Genomic DNA, 14,479 nt, shown 5'->3' with positions numbered 1-14,479 from the left:
ATACTTCACAATCCATATATATATACCACTATATTACCCATGAAAAAATTCCTATCAAAATAAAGGCACCCATGTTACAAGTATATCTATGATTGCGGTGAGCGTGGATCTGTATATATTTCAATCCATAAATATACTTCGTAAAAATATATATATACTTCACAATATACCACTATATTACGCATGAAAAAATTCCTATCAAAATAAAGGCACCCATGTTACAAGTACATCTATGATTGCGGTGAGCGTGGATCGAACACGCGACCTTCAGATCTTCAGTCTGACGCTCTCCCAACTGAGCTATCCCCGCTGGTTGATGTTTAATGGTTGCCAACGACTATGATGGACTGTTAGAGCGATGACATCTATAACTTAGATAACCACATAGGATTTCATGAGATAAATAAATGAAGTTCGGTGGCTTTTGTTTGAGCAATTGAAAGGAGTGTTATTCTCTTTGGGTGTGATTAATTTTTCCAAATAATATATTAAATTCTTGATTGATATGTTATTATATTTAAATACTTTAAGTTATATAATTATAGCATATTTAAATGACAATTTTCTTTTCGGGTATTCACATGTTCATCTTATATGATAGAAATTTATTTTTAAAAGTATAACAAAAGACTTTTTATCGTTTACATTAATTATAACAAAATTGTTATATTTGGATGATGAATTACAATATTAATTTCAAAAAAATGCTATCATAATATTAATATTAAGGTTAAGTGAGTGAAGTTTTGAAAGTAAGTTTGATTTTTTATATTATATGATATCAAAAAATTGTGAGTTTTGTGAAGAAACCTTGTAGTTCTCACCTCCCCTCCCAATATTTTCATTAATGAATTTTGATAGGTAAGGAGACAGGATGAAAGAGAAGGAAACCATATCGTAAGGTCAAGGTTTAAAAGGCAAAATGGAGATAGGGCCAATTGAATAGGTAATCAATCCTCTGCTTTGGTATTAATTTAGAATTTTTTTTTAATATAATTAGTATTTATGATATTTTGCAATATTATTAGGGTTAATCTAGTTATTAAACATTTTCAATTTAGGTATATAGGTATATGGGCTAATATTTTTAGGCGAAGTAATTTTATATGTTTTTTTAAATAATTATAAAATATTAGTCTAATTTTTATAGTATAAAATTATTTTACTTTAAAAATTATCAAGCATTTTACAAATCCAATTTACCAAGCATTTTATAATTAGCATATTATGTACTAGTAAGATTTACCAATATTTCTAAATTTTAAGATAAATTCTCATTTTTAAAATTTTCTCTATTATAAAAGTGAGGTTATCATAGGTATAACTTGGACAGTATAGATATTATAATTGTTGAACAACAAATTTATTATAAAAATGGGGTTATCATAAGTATAACTTGGACAATATAGATATTATAATTGTTGAACAACAATTTTAAATGACATTATAGATAACATACTTGTTGAAGACCAATTTTGAATTTTTGGGATATTTTGAAACACTATTAACAAACGAGTTCTTTTTACTTTATATTAGCACAAGTGTTAAACACCAATTTTGGATTTTTAAAATATTTTAAAACATTTTTTTCATTAAAAAAAAATTGTAATTTCTTATTAATGGATGGAAAATTACATTTTGTTGATGCATATTAATGCACTTGGTATATATCTCTGAGAACTATAAAGATTTTAAAAAGAAATATGCTTATAAAAAGCCCTTAAATTACAAAAAAAAAAAAATTGATATAGCATGATGCTAAAGTCATCCAAAAAATGATATAGCATGATGCCTAAAGTCATCAAAATCAAATATATACATATCAATATATTATGTGGTAATGCTCATCAGATAAAAAAATATAAAATTATCAATGAAAAATATATGTCATAGAAAACTATGTTGGTCAATTACGCATACATAGAATCTTCAAAAACCTGTAGAGAGCGAACTTCTTTTTCAATATCAAAACATAACAACAAAAAACTAACTTTTCCATTTAACTTTGTAGCGGCTTCTTTTATAGTTCAACCATAACTAAATTTGATACATATTATATCCATTTTTATTTTATTATATATATATATATATATATATATATATATATATAAAATTAATTATCATAAAGGTTAATATTAACTTTAAGTGAAATTAAATATTATCATATATATTTTTTAATCGAAACACAGAATTTTTATAAAAACTTAAAAGGTTATATCTTGACTTATATGGTAGAGAGTATAAAATTTATATACTATAAAGAAAAATAATTTAAAAAATAAATTTTTTGATATTTTAATTTAAAAATTGTAATTCAATTGTCAACGGGGTCTTGGATAGATGGTGATTGGGTGTTCTATTAAGGCACTCTTTAATGCGAAGTCATCATTTCAATTCCTTGCCTTGATCGGGGTGATATATTAGACATGAAGAAGATGTTGTCCTCCCAAACTTATAAAAAAAAATGTACCTAATTCTTTTTTTTTCTAACCTCGTATTGCCTACCGTATTACTTTAAAACAAAAGTAATAAGCATGACGAATAAACATTATTTACATTTTAAATAAAAACTAATGTTCATCTAGGATACTTGTTATAAATTCCATACTAATAGTTAATTATGATATAGTTCTCTTTCTCTGCTAGTTATTCAAGTGTGGGGCGAGGTAAAGGTATTAAATAAATGTAGTAAAATGAAAATTAGTTATTTCAATGTATTAGTCATTTTCTCAAGTTTTGTTGATATATCTTTTAATCTTTAAAATGAGAATTGCATTTTAGTTTTCCATTCTATAATTGTCGTAAGTAGTTTTCAATTTCTTGAAGGTTGGGAGGAGGTGGTTTATCTTCCAACGTTGATTGCATTACATGGATTGCTATAATGTGAATGTTGCTTCAACTCTACTCTTGTTCTTTTAAGTGGCTTGTTGGAGATGCCTAAATCCCTCTTCCACTTTGTGCTTGAAGAAATGGGAGTCCATGGTGTGGGATCAAGAAGCCAAGAACAAAGAGAGTCCCATGGTCCATCCTTGGGTTCCAAAACAAGTTCTTTTTCAAAGGAAATGGTGCAGACTTTAGGAGAGTAGAGGGTCTCTCCAAACCTATTTTTTACAACAACCATTTCTTCAAAGTTGGTCCTGCATTTTGCATATTGTTGGCATCTAAATTGTTTTTCTTGTAAACATGAAAAATATGAACTTGGGAAAATTGTTGAATTAGAAGTTTTAACTTTTCAGAAATTGTGGCTAAGATAGGAGATGCATTTTCCCCTTTTACTCTCATTGTATTGATAATCAATGAGGAATATCTCATAACCATAATGGTATCCATGATAAGAACATTAAGAAATTTTAAATCTTAGTATGTTAGTACAGCTTCCATCTCATAGTTGGTGGCTTTATCATATTGGTTTACATCAAATTGGTGTATGAGACCTCTTTGTTTGTGGGTTAAGGGAGCACCTCTACAAAACGATTTGGTTATTAAAATTTAACGAAGTGTACATACTCCACCTCTCTCGATTTCAACCTATAACTGTACAAGAGGAAACACATATTTTTCATCATTAAACCTTAATATAAATCCAACTACTATATATCTAAATCAAATTAATCAATTTCAATATAAATGTGACCATGACCCCCATTCTCCTATACAATATCACATGCATCATTACATAGGTATTAACACATGGGAGGTGGATCCTTTGGGTCCATATCATTCCGAACAAACATTTCTTACATTCCATTCACATATTTCCACAATTCTTGTTAATCCTCCGCCGAATAATTATAAGTTGAACCATATTTGTCTCTTGTTTATCTCCCCTCCTCGTAACTTATATCTCTCCCCACCTCATTATTTATGTCACTCCTCCCCCTCTAGCCCTCGCTCGAATAATACTTCCCTCAATAATCTAACGTTTATTCTTGCCTCACAAACCAAATTGATCTCCCCAACCATCATAATGTAAAATCTTACCGATGTCCTTCCACTCTCTAGCACAATGCTTTCCTCCATTCTACCATCATCAACAACCTTTCCTCTTCTAACATTGAGCTCCCAACCCTGAGCGTCATGGAGAAAGGATTTAATTTTGTTCTTGTTCCCCTAAGCACTCCCTATGAGGACATTCTTTGTGCCATTGAATCCATAACCCCCTAGCTTCCTTTACATCACGCAAAAGAAATATGACAAAAAGTTGGTAGGATTCATCATAGATCCCATCTACCTAAAATTAACCTCTCTTGAAGAAATCCTTGTCATCCGCACCCTTAACAATAACCATGATGTCATTATTTTGAAAGCTAACAAGGCAAGTACAATGGTGGACATGAATACCTCCAACTATGACTCTAAAACACTTATCCTCCTATCCTCCTCCAGCAACAAACCCCTTGCTAAAATCCCCTCAACTCCATTACTAATCTTGTCACCAAAGTCATTAAGTCCTCCTCATTGGACCCCTCCATACAAAAAAAAAATCCTTCCTCATAACCCGCAAACCCTTAGAATCTATGGGCAACCCAAGATTCATAAAAAATATGCCCCCCTTAGACCCATTGTATGTGCCATTAGTGCACTACCCCATGCCCTCTCTTGATTTCCTGCACCAAAACTTAGACCCTTTACTAGCCAAATCCCAACCTTTATTAAATATTCCTATGAATTCATCTAAAAATGGGACAGTTTCACCTAGATGAACATGACATCATAGTGAGCTTCAATGTGGTCTCCTTATTCACCAAAATCCTAGTCCTTGAAGCCATTAATCTTATCTCTGGTTTAGTTGACTTCTTTATCTCATTTATTTCTCTTCTCAAACACCCATCCTCTCATCCTTGAATAGAGACAATTTTCCATGAACATAGAAGAAGCAGTTTTATTTAACTGACCTCTTTACAAAGCCTATAACAACAACAACCACCACCATGGCAAGAAGGACCAATTGAAGACCATGAAATCTTTGAGAGATCTCTTCTTCACCACATGCACCATTAATCAACCAGAGTAGGAATACAATGATGCTATTAAATTGGGGTATCCTTATTTGGATTGCAAATTATGTGTATCCAATGAGCATTAAGCAAAATTAATCGTTGACTTTGTTCATTTTCAATAAATACATGAAATATGCAATCAAGATAAGCTCAAATATCAAAACTTGAATGGTACACTCCCCTCCTATATAAAGGAATGTCCAAAGAAAAACAAAGCTTTAATATCAACTTTTCCTACTCATGAAATTCAATTTCCCACTATTCATTTTTAATTTTTAATTTTTGTTATTAAATTTTGTGTATCATAGATGAATTTTAATCTTCTCATAATATTGTTCTAGATAGAGGAATAGAAATCCTAAATTAGATAAGCATTATAATTTATTGGTCCTTGCAGAATTTATCTTCAAGCATGATGCAAAGGATAAGGAACCATCTCATGCATTTGTTCAATGTATCATCTAGCAACATGAGGAGAATCCCTAGTTGACATTAGTCATATGGTTTACACCAGCATAGATCCATCTTAACTACGAATCTAACATGAGTCGAGAGGGATCAAATTTCTTCATGTGCAAACTTATTTAGAGTGCAAAATACAATGTGTTAATTTTCATTATTTTAATTCTAATTACTTTAGAGCATATTTATTTTCTATTTATAACATTATTTTTATTTTTATTTTTTATTTTAAAGGGGAACGGACATACTTACGCATCCCCTCATACTGGTTTGTAGAATGAGCCTCTCGGCTCAAAAACTAGTTTGCAACTTATGAAATATGCATTAAGTTAGTGACCAGGTTTGCAAAATTAGATCTTCCATCGAGGGTGGGGTTTGCCAAAGAAGAGCCACTTTATTTTTATATCACTATATATAGAGTATGAGGAACTAATATGGAATCTTACATCTTATAAACTTGTAGTGATATAGCGCGAGAACTTTTTCAAGGACTGCTTAGTTTTGTTCAAGTGTCACTTGGTGATGTGGGTGCCTACGGGCCTTTGACCTCTTATGCATTAGACTTAAAATTATCATTTTTGGTTTTTTTTGCAATGAAAGAATATGGTGAATATTATTTTTTTATTATAATTTTTTTTATTTAGGATGTGAAATTGATTTTCATTTTGGTAACTTGAAAGAAAGAAAGAAAATTATTTTAACGTCCATGAGGCTAAAGATAGCCTATGGGATGGATTTCTTCTTCATCTTCTTGATGTATTCGACCCTTTTTCTGTGAACTAAATGCTCCCATCTTCTCGACAAACCCCTCGCTAAATAGATTATCCCAAGAGCTAGCTTCCAACTCCAACATATATGCATAACTTTCCCTGTTGTCTTTGAAGGCCTCACATTCTAAAATGAAATGCTTTTATGTTTCCACTTTTCTGGTAGAACAAAAAATGCATACTCTTTCCTCCCACACTTCTTTTGGCCTTTTCTAGTGCCCTGTTTCACAACGGAGTTTATGAAAATTAGTCATTATCTGAGCAATAAGAATTTTGGCTCTCCAAGAGATATTCGCCTTTATGTATGCTTTTGGTTGATGACTATGAGTGGCATTAAACACTTCAATATAGTAATTTTTCTTTCTTCCTAGCTCCTTATCCCAAGTACGCGTATGGAACTTATCCATAAAAAAAGTTTTTGTTTTTTGATGTTTATGGGACATGTGTTCAAGCAAATACCCCATTTATTCTATTGCATCCAAGTCTTTTTTATGTTCCACAATATGTCATTAAAGACAACCTTAGGTCATCTACCCTCTTCCATTTGCTCAAATTTTTTTAAATATCTTATGACTCGCACCATAGCAATTGCTTCAATAGGAGCAACCCTTGTTTCACTTAACAAGATAGCATAAGGAAATGCACTTTTAATCTTGAATTTGTTTGTAATCAAACGCTTTTGAATTTTCTCAGTTTGCTTCCACTGCATGTCGGATGTACTATTGGCCCGTAGTTCACAACCATAGAGAATCATTGGAACCACTAAAAGCCCAAAAATAGTTTGAGTGATTTCCTTGTCCCATAACTCTGCCTCTGTACACCTATTTTGAAAAGCATAAAATGCTTTCCAACCCCCAAAATTCTTTTCTTTCTACAATCATCCCAGCTTAGATTTTTGTTGAAGTCAATTCTGAGGTATTTGTAATCCGCAACTTCTTCCATAATGTTGTTTTCAAAGTAGAACTTATGATGGTTATGTTTTCTTTTTTTAGAGAAAACCACTACTTTCGTTTTGCTGATATTGACTTGCATTCCCACACTTCTACAAAAATACTCAAGGGATAGTAAGTGCTCTTGCAAACCAAGAGCCGATTTAGCAATCAAAATAAGGTCATATGCATACAAAAGAAGCCTTATAACAAAGTTGCCCAAATAGATACCATCACCCCCTTGCAAATTTAACCACTCCTCAAGCTTGTCAATATATAAACCAAAAAGGGTAGGAGAGAGTGAGCAAACTTGCTTGACCCCGATATCGCTTCTAAAACTTTCATAAATGCTTGTTGAAGTTCTAATTTTGACTTTCACCTCTTCATACAGCCTATGCAGAGCTGCTCTCAAGTGTTTAGGAACCCCAAGTTCCCCCATTCTGTGCCAAAGCTTATCCCTAGGAACCATGTCAAACGCTTTTCTGAAATCAACAAAGCAACAAATGACTTCTTCATTTTTCTCCCAAAATTTTTCAATGATGTGCCTTAAAGTTATATAATGATCAATTGTTGAATGTTTAGGTCTAAAACGTGCTTTCCCTTGATTCATGATTTTATATTTGTAATTCACAATCATTAATTACTCAAATTCACCAACTAAATTATTCTTTTATTATATTATTTTATTAAAAAAAATTATAAATAAAAATATATATAATTTGAAAAAATAAATATTATATTATAAATTAAATTTATGTATAATTGTCCACGAGATCTTGGATGGATGGTGATTGGATGCTCTATTAATGCACTACTTGATATGAACTCACTAGTTCAATTCCCCACCCTGATGAGGGTGGGGAATTGGACGTAATGAAGATGTAGTCCCACCAAGCTTTAAAAAAAAGAAGTCTGTGGGGTCTTGGATAGACGGTGATCGGGTGTTTTGTTAAGGCACTCATTGATGTGAAGTCAGTGGTTCAATTCCCTACCTCGATCGGGGTGATATATTGGACATGATGAAGATGTAGTCATGCCAAGCCTACAAAAAAAAATTATGTATAATTTATTTTTGGTTTTTTTAAGCCTGGCAGGACCACATCTTTGTCATGTCCAATATATCACCCCGATCGGGGCAGGGAATTGAACCAATAACTTCACATCAAGAAGTATCTTAACAGAACGCTCAATTATCATCTATCCAAAACCCCATAGACTATCTATAATTTATTTTATTATAATAATGAATTTGTAATCAATTCAAATATTTATTTAATGATGTAATATATTAGCAAAATTATCATATCTAAATTTATTAATTAATATATATAGATAGATATATATATACATAATTATAATTAATTTAAATTTTATTTTAAAAAATATATATGAAACATGTAGTTATATTTACATATTTATAAAATTATTAAGTTACAGCATGCCAGGAATTTTGGCACTAAAATATATTGGTGTTTTAATTGTTTGTATACAATGATTTGTACACTTCGTTGTCTCTTCAATAGATAAGAATCGGGTTGTATGAGATTTTGTCACGTGCTAGTGCACTTTACATGTATGTCACTATGGGAACAAGACGAACCAAACGAATCAAGGAATAATGTATATATGTAATCTAATTGCTTGATTATAAAAAATCATGATGCAATTGACTATGAACACACAAGCATTGATATGGGCTATAATACTACACGTGGGAATGAGTAAGAATGGGTGAGGGAGAAAATGTTAGGCTTGAACTAAAATTTCCATAGAAAGGGAATTCCTCCGAGTTTATTAATTGTGAATGCCCAAGTGGTTGGGACAGTCAATCTCATAATTGTAGAATTTGAGGTGGCAATTGAAATAGAGCTTCAAAATTTGTGGAAGGAATGGCTTTAGTACATTCCTTGGAATTTCAAGCTACCTCGCAAATCTATTCAAAAGATTGAGGTGATCATGGGGATGTGTAACAATAGATATTTATTGATGTGGAGAGTTATCGAAGGAGCAAGTATAATTTTAAGAGTATGGAATTAAACATATGAGAGTCGAGATGAACATTCATGGCAAAAGATAGAGTCCAGTAAAGACCCACAAATGGAAAATTGTGGGTAGAGATAGAAAATGATGCATGAGTTCTTAGAGCAACAAATTCTCGACCGTAGTGCTACCATGCTTATTGGAATGATGATTGGAATTTTTTGGGCAAATAGAACTTGATCCAGTTTCCCAAATCTATCTAGAACAATTCCATCCATGAATTGTTTCACTAATGTATTATTTTGAGTAACTAGAGCTCGATTTGGTTGTCCCAATATGTCATGAAAAGTACCATTCGTGGATTGGGTAGGTGTTGTAGAATTCTAGGCTTACTGAGACCAATATCTACTCACCAAATACTTGTAGAAGAGCCTTGAAACTTATCTTAGCTAAGGGGGTAGCAATTTGATATGTGCTTCATGAGAATGAGAAGCAAGAGGAAAGGAAATCATTGAGGGATTGTTGAGCAACAAAGAGGTTTTCTCATTTGATTTCCAAGTTAGATGTGACGCATCTAGAGATTGTAGATACCTCAAGCTTAGTAGGGGAGAAGAGTTCAATAAGTATTAGTCAATAGCTATAAGATAATTGGTATCAAATGATGCAAATACTTCAAATTCCAACTTTTTGATAACATGCCAAATATGTAATATAAAGCCTAATTTTATGATGAAAGTGGGTATCTCCTCTTAATTTGTGATGTTCAGTGCATAATGGAAATCCAAAATCACCTATGGAGAAACCTAATCTATCAAATATATAGGTAAAGAGACATTTAAATGTGGAATAAATATCAAAAAAATAATTAGAAACATATCTTTCATTTGGAAGAAAGGAATTGAAAATGGATAGGAACAATATTGAGATTCCAATATAACTTATTGGGAGAATATGTTAATATCTTTGGGCACACCCTTTATGAATATTGAAAACTCAATAATATTAGATTTCAAGCTATTACGATCCATCATGTTCTTCAGTGCTTTTCCGTATTAATCACATAATCGATTTCTTAATGGTCGATGTTTCGAACCACTACTCAGGATGAACCACAGTAGTGGTTCGAAACGTCAACCATTAAGAAATCGAGTATGTGATTAATCCGGAAAAGAACTCAAGAACTCAATAATAACTTATGGCCACCTACATTGTAGGAAAGAAGAAACAATGCTCATAAACTAAGCCATGCATGAAATCATGTAAACCTACTCGAGGGATAATTTGCACATTATTTTCAAGATCGCTACATTGGACCTCTATGTAACAAAACCATATATTAATTATCTGATGTTGAGGGACAATGTTAATAGTATTATTATTAGAATCTCATTGTGAAATATGGTTGGGTAGGACAAAGAGCAATCTCTATAAATATTCAAATTCCATTGATGAGACATACAAGACCATAGTGGTTTGTTGTGGAATCCCATGGGAACATTGAGAGAAAGCATATTTCTATATGAAAACTGTCTAAAAATATATCAACAATGGTTTGTTGAAATAGAAGGAATGACATCATCTATGTGAAAAAACATCATTTGGGCATGGTCACCTAAGGCAAGATGGAACGAGAAGACAATAAAATAAAATGGAAGGGGTTTTAAGCAATTGAGGCACAATGAAAATAAGATGAAGAAAATATGGAAAGTGATAGTGATGTTCATGAATGAGATTTTATTTGAATAAATAAATTTTATACTTATCATTTTTAAATGACATGTGTCATGCAAAAACTCATAAATTACTAGTCAAATTTAATTAATATGTATCACTCAAAGTAAAACAATTTAAGCTTGATTTCTCCCTTTTATCATGGCTTAGGATGTGGTTTTATGAATAAATTTTTCACAATAAACAAGTTATGGTGTTTGCAGTTAAGGTGAGAAAGTTGGTAAAAAGTCAACTTTGTGATGGAATGATTGTTATCACTTGTTATTAATTTATTGCATCTCTTTGAATATTTATATATTTAGCAACGCATGTCATATTGATAGTATACATGCACATACAAAACTAAAACTTTGACAATTATATATATATATATATAGAGAGAGAGAGAGAGAGAGAGAGAGAGAGAGACTTTTGGTATCAAAATTCACAATTTTGAATTTAAAGTAACACTTTCTAACATGGCTTAACCAAGTGATTTGAACCTTTGATCTCATAAATTACATAATATGTCATAACACAGTGATTTCTAATCGAGCTATCCTTGAGGGTTGGATTTACATACATCCATACATATATATATACACACAAGAGTTATAAATAATTTAAAAATATTTAGATATGAATACACATGGTAGTGATTTGGTATTGACACTTCTAGAATCAAAATTCACAATTCTAAATCAAAGTTGATACTTCCAATTTCAAAATTTACACTTTTGGAGTCAAAATGCACACTTTTGGAATTGAAAGTTGCACTTTCAAAAAATCAATATTCACAATTTCAAGCTTAAATTTTTCACTTTACAAACATTAATATCAATACTTTTGTAATCAAAATTCACAGATTCTTAGCGTAGATTCTTAATTATTAATATAATTTTAATGAAATTGGCATTAGAACTTTGGTAAGATCAAATGTAGATAACCAAGGGTTCATGCAAAGGCCAATTCAACCCCAAAACCATGTCTTGGAAAACAAAATGAGAGATTTCTATAGGTTGAGTCAAATTCCATAATGAAGAAACTTAAGAAAATATTTGTACATGATTAAATCTGGGATTATTTTGTTAAAAGGGATCCCAAGGTAAGAGATGCTTGCATGTGCAAGTCTACTATCTTGGACCAAATCCCATTGAATCAACGAACTAGATTATGGCAGTTGTAGAACTTCTCTTCAACAAACATGTTCTTATTGAGGGATGATCGATATAGAAACAACTTTTCTATAATTTTAAGTAGTCAACAAGGATTCGCTCTAAAATATAGGCAATGGAATTTATAAGTTGCCAAGTACCTCAAATCATTTTTTAGGAGCTGTAGTCTCCATAGGAGGAGAATCCAACACAATGACAAACCTAGAATGTGCCTCTTTTATTATCGATAACATCAAATCAGCACTATTAGAGGATGAATTGGGAGCCTTTAAGAGGAAAGTTAGGATTTCATCTATAAGTCTATAGACCTTGTCACATGTTGACACTTCATATATGTAAGCTTGTGTGGAAAGGAAGCACAATCGCTAAGATAAACTCTAAACACCCATATAACAATCAAATTTCATCTTTGCAACAATATGTGATTATTATTGTCATGGACAAAATTACAATTTCATTATAATGTTTACATGTATTTTTATTCTAAATTTGTGATTAAGTTTTATAAAAATATTACTATATAAATATAAACCACTCCATTTTAGTATTTCTATTATACTTAAATTTCAACATTTACCATACAATCCATTGTTATACCATTTTTAATAACATAAATATTATATATTAATAATATACGAGAAATGTAATGGGCATTTCAAATTTAAAATTAATTCCATTACCAAACATAGAATATTACAGTGTGATTTAAATAACTAAAAAAACTAAAATTTGGTGCATGGGAGGAACTGAATGGCACAAAATTGTAAGGATTTAAGAAGTTAAACTTGTTTATTTTTTAACCTTGTTTTATCCTTGAAGTTATTAGACGGTGTTTTATGTTTGAATTTATTAGACGTTACAAAGTCTAGGGTTATTTAAATTTTAAGAAGATTTTACTAATAAGTGGGATATTGAGGAGAGTTTTGGAGTTTTGTGTGGATAATTGAAGCTATTAGACGGTGTTTTATCTTTGAATTTATTAGACGTTACAAAGTTTAAGGTAATTTAAATTTAAGAAGATTTTACTAATAAGTGGGATATTGAGGAGAGCTTTGGAGTTTTGTGTGGATAATTATTTAATCGATGTTTCAAGTTAAATATCACATTTTATTATCAAAATATTCATGGAAGAATCTTGGATATATCCAGCTGATCTATATGTAAATAAATAGTGTTTAATTTTAAATTTTTAAAAGTGTAATTTCAGCTAAATTATATATATATATATATGACATTATAAAAAATTAAAGTAATAATTAATTATCAAAAGAGGAAGATCATTATCAAAAGAGAAAAATTAGAGAGGCTATTGAAATTATGAAACTTCCACATAACCTCAACAAGGACAATGGGAATGAGATTAGTGGAAACTGACTTGCCTTGATTAGACATATCAATCCTTCCAGATCTTCCGAGGTGTAGTATCACAAGTATTTCCCTTCCCCCTTCCTTAATTACTAGCATCTCTCTTAGTTAATTAATTAATTAATTAATTAATAGAATTTTTAAAATAATTTTTTTTAAATTAATAATCATTTATTTGACATAATAACCCTTTATTGGTTACAAATAAACAAATAAATGATTATTAATAATAATAAATAAATAATCATTATTAAGATTATTTTAAGTTAATATATATGATTAGTTATTAAAAATTTAATAAATAAATTAATTAAGTAACTAATAAATAAATGAAAATTTAACCCTTAGTGACACAAGTTTTAACATTAACATTAATATTATAAAAAAATTTAAATAAATTAATATATAAATCAATTGAAAATAAAATAATTTATATCTAAATCTAAATCAAAATCAAAATCAAAATATTTATTACTTTATTAGTTAGGTATTTAATGAATTATATTTAATTTATTTATTTATTTCAGTAAAAAAAATAAAAAAAATAAATAGATTTATTATTTATTTTATAAAAATTTAGTCATCCAAATAAAAATATGAATTAAAATTAAAATAAGCTAATTATATCTATTTAGGTTACAAAAATATAATGAAAACTCAAATTAAAATAAAATAAACTAATTTTATTTGGTAATCCATATTAAGTTAAATTTAAACCATGAATAAATAAACTTATGATATTTATTTTATTTATTTAGAATTAATTAGTTTTATTATTTAGTAATTCATATTAGGTTAAATTAAAATAAGAAATAAAACAAATATAATTGAATAGTTTATATATTTTAGTCTTATGAATTAGTCGGCTTCTACTTTAATTTATCATTAGGTATTTATTTATTTGTTCTGATCCGTAAATTCTTCTCTCAATCTATTACTCATTTTATGTTCTAATGATGGATCCCCTTTGGGTTTCGAAACGTCGACATGATGAACAAAATACTGTGGATAATCCAGGTCATATTTTTCCAATAATTAATTATTAATTGTAATATTAATATAATAATTGTAATATTAATTATAAATAATTA

General features: G+C 29.9%; 1 non-coding gene across 1 annotated transcript; it reads right to left on the bottom strand.

Annotated features, from left to right (window-relative positions):
• Positions 1-237: 237 nt before the first annotated feature.
• Positions 238-310, bottom strand: TRNAF-GAA (transfer RNA phenylalanine (anticodon GAA)). Its single transcript has one exon. It is a non-coding gene; the product is annotated as a tRNA-Phe (tRNA).
• Between the last annotated feature and the right edge of the window lie 14,169 nt (positions 311-14,479).

Source organism: Pinus tabuliformis, chromosome 7 (assembly GCF_031772625.1).
Source record: "Pinus tabuliformis cultivar Carrire ecotype Pingquan chromosome 7, CPIR1, whole genome shotgun sequence".
NCBI classification, from domain to species: domain Eukaryota; kingdom Viridiplantae; phylum Streptophyta; class Pinopsida; order Pinales; family Pinaceae; genus Pinus; species Pinus tabuliformis.
Note: the sequence above shows the minus strand (reverse complement) of the source record. Positions and strands in the feature narration are given on the sequence as shown.